The sequence below is a fragment of the Phalaenopsis equestris genome, unplaced genomic scaffold (genome assembly GCF_001263595.1).
Source record: "Phalaenopsis equestris unplaced genomic scaffold, ASM126359v1 Scaffold200377, whole genome shotgun sequence".
Taxonomy (NCBI): Eukaryota; Viridiplantae; Streptophyta; class Magnoliopsida; order Asparagales; family Orchidaceae; genus Phalaenopsis; species Phalaenopsis equestris.
Window position 1 is genome coordinate 177,924 of NW_018220205.1, and position 3,521 is coordinate 181,444.

Sequence of the window (3,521 nt, forward strand, 5' to 3'; positions counted from 1 at the left end):
ACATTTGAAGTAATTTGGGGAAAATATGGGCCTTTAAAGGGCAATTTGGGGGTTTTGATCAGAGATGGTTAAATTGGCCAAATTGGGTCATGTGATAGTTGAGAAAAATGAAATTAGGAATATTTGGGAGGTTTTTGAGAATTTTTTGGGATTTTATAAAATTTTTTGGAATTTTTGGAATTTTTGGAATTTTGGGCCAAAGAGGGGTATTTTGGTAATTTGGCCAATTTGGGGATTTTGGGTAGTTTGGGGGAATTTAGGGGCAAAAAGGTAGGTTGGGTATCTTGATAGATTTGGATTGCCAACCCCCATAAATAAGCCATGGATCAATGGAAACCCCATTTTGGGTCCTCTATGTAGTGGTCTTAGCAACCCTAGCCTGAGGCTAATGGGTTTAGGGAACCACCTTTTGGAGTCTCCCAAAAGCATCAAGGGACCAAAGCCTAGAAGTTCTGGGATTAGGGGAATGAGTGATTGTGAGTGCAAATAAGTGCCTTAGCCCTATACCAACACCTTACCAACACCTAGGGTCACAACAGTCCTAAGGGTGACTCATCTTGAGTTTCCCCCATAATGCACCTACTAAGTGCTAGAGGTTAGGACCAATATGTGGAACTTAAAGTTGAGTAGAGGAGAGTTTGGAATTTCTAATGGTGAGGGTTCCTTGTCTAGTTTTCTAAGAATATTCAATAGGAAAATCCTATGGCTAGATCTTAGGCTACTAAATAGGAAAAATTGAACCTCAGCCAAAAGTGAGGTCAACAGTGCCCCAAGGGCGAAGTGGTAATTTCAGAGTTTGGTGCCTTAATCAAAATTTAGGATTAGCTAAGGGAAAATGGGTAATTTTGATCTTAATAAATTGATCTTAATAAACATTTTGATCATAATAAACATGTTTAGAAGATTGAAATACAATGGGATTAAAAGGTAGAAACTCACTCACCACCCTTGCACGATATGATCAAAATCATAATCCTCCTAATTTTCATGACTTGGAAATCAATTAAGATCAGATGATTCTTAAGTGATTGTCTTAAGATAGAAGGATGATAATTTAGTTGTTTTAAACCTAAAGTTGAGGATGATTTGACCATTTGATAAGAATACATATCACTTAAACCAAAATTCTAATAATCATCATTTCACCTATTATGATTGTTGAAGGCTTAGTAGTGACCTAGGCTCAATGTCTAAACTCAATTGATTGGATTTAAAAGATAAAATAATTGGTGATTAACATCATTAAAAACTACAAGCCTGACCTTAATTGTGGGCACTATAATCATAAATAACCTAGACTTGCCTTAAGGGCACCCACTCATATAACTTTTAAATGAAACATCAATTGACTAAATGAATATCCTATCCTTAGGATAACTAAACTGTCAACTTTCACCAAGCAACGGGGTAGTCACACTCTAGCCTCAAATGATTAATGGAACGATATGATAAGTCCAAAATGAACTCGAAATATTTCAAGAGATCTTCAAAGTGATCTAAGGTCATGCCTCGAGCATTTTGAAATCTATTGGACTTTCTGAAGGACAAATTGGACTTGCCATATTTTGTTCTAAAATCATCTACTAGGATATTCTGAGATTCGATAAAATCATAACATGGGGTTTGATAGCTAAACCTTCATTTACTCCAGCAATTAAAATTCCTTAATATGTCTTGCAAGTACTAACCTTTCAGGTGGTGGAACAAGAAGACTCGCCAAGTATGATTTTATAGTTTACAGTACTGTCTTTTCTTGTACTTTCCACACTGAATGTTCAACAACGATGTCACCCTGCATGAAAACCAAAACTACTATGATAGTCGTAAAATCAAAACTAAAACTAAAATCAACAAAGATAAAATTCACCACCACAACATTCAAAATATAAAAACAACTCAAAATTTAATCACACACATCACAAAAAAATAATTACAAACGTCTCTATCAGATGATTAGGAATCCCTCGAAGGAGGTAACCTACAGTTGCTAACGATATTTCCCACGGTTATTTCCCACGGTCTAAATGAAAGGTATAGAACTCATCAAGTTGAGTTTAGTAAATTCATTTGGACTAAGTGAATCCAATAGAAAATAGTGGTATCAATATCGGTTTATCGACATGCCGAATATCAAATCGGTGTCGCTCTAATTAACTTTTATTTGCCCTCCTAATATTTAAAGAACCATAACTATAGGGACATGATTTAACATCATAACCTTACACATTAAAAAACTTAACTCGTCGCAATGAGGAGCTCGGAGCTAGCATTGTGGGCAGCACGACCATCTTCAACAGCAACAGGATCTACAATAGCTTATCTTTCCTTAGAATTAAATAACAAGCAATAGGATTTCAAGGTTGTTTGCTTATGCAACATAAATCCTCACCTTATCTTTAGGCCTTTGCACAATCATGTTGTGCAATATAATGCCTAACTCGTCTTAGGATTCTGAGGTTGTCATTCATCACGACCTAAACCCTCATATCTTTCAGGCTATTTGTGTGATCGTTTCACACAAATGTAAGCCGTAAATTAATAAAATTATCAGGATGAAACATTTAAACATTTGTCCTCTAAACTAAAGCCAAACCATTGGGTAGCATGGGAAGTCACCGAGATTCTCCTCCGGATCTATGACATCCCCTATTTTCTTCCTCCTTTGGAGTCTACAAAAAAATATTCCAAATTGAGTCATTCCCCTTTCACACCTCTTTGTGCGATCTCGATTGGAATGTCCTATCCTTTTGACCTCTTTGAAGATAATATTCCCTAATTTTTATTGAGAGTTTTCCTAAGTGACTTTGGTCATTTAAGATGTAATTAACAATAGGGGTTTGCCCTTATAGGAAGCTTTTCTGTATAAGAAGCTTTTATGAAGAAAGCTTAATATAAACCTATTTAATTATTCATATTAAATAAGAGAAATTGTCGGAAAATAAAACGGTTTCGCAGACCAAACGAATGTCATATATTTCTTAGTTTATTTGATCGAGCCTCATCCTCAAGTCTTGTGTTTATACTTCAGGATATATACAGGGTTTGAGGTATATTGCTCTTTCATTTAAACTATGAAAAATATGAGGTCATTTTGATTTCATATTTTTCTAAAATTATATATACATATATATGTAATTTAAATGTCCTTCCGAAGCAAGCGACGGGATTTCGATTCTGGTGGCCGACAGCCGCCAACGGGCAACTCCACACCCAAAATAGTGTCGATCAATTAGTGAAATTCATGAAGGGAGATCAGTCAATTGATTTTCTTACTTACCCTAGATTTACTCCTTGCACAGGCTCGAAATATATGGATGAAGATATATCATTTGATTTTGATGATGATATTAAAGGAGATGACTAGGCTTTCTTACTTTTTTGTTGTAAATCTATGTTTAGATTATTTCCTATGCTTGGAATTCTGATTTATGACTATGTAGGATTGCTTGTTGTAATTCTATTTTCTTATCACTAATACTTTTGCTCCTGTTTATTTATTTAGTATTGGATATGTGTTAGAG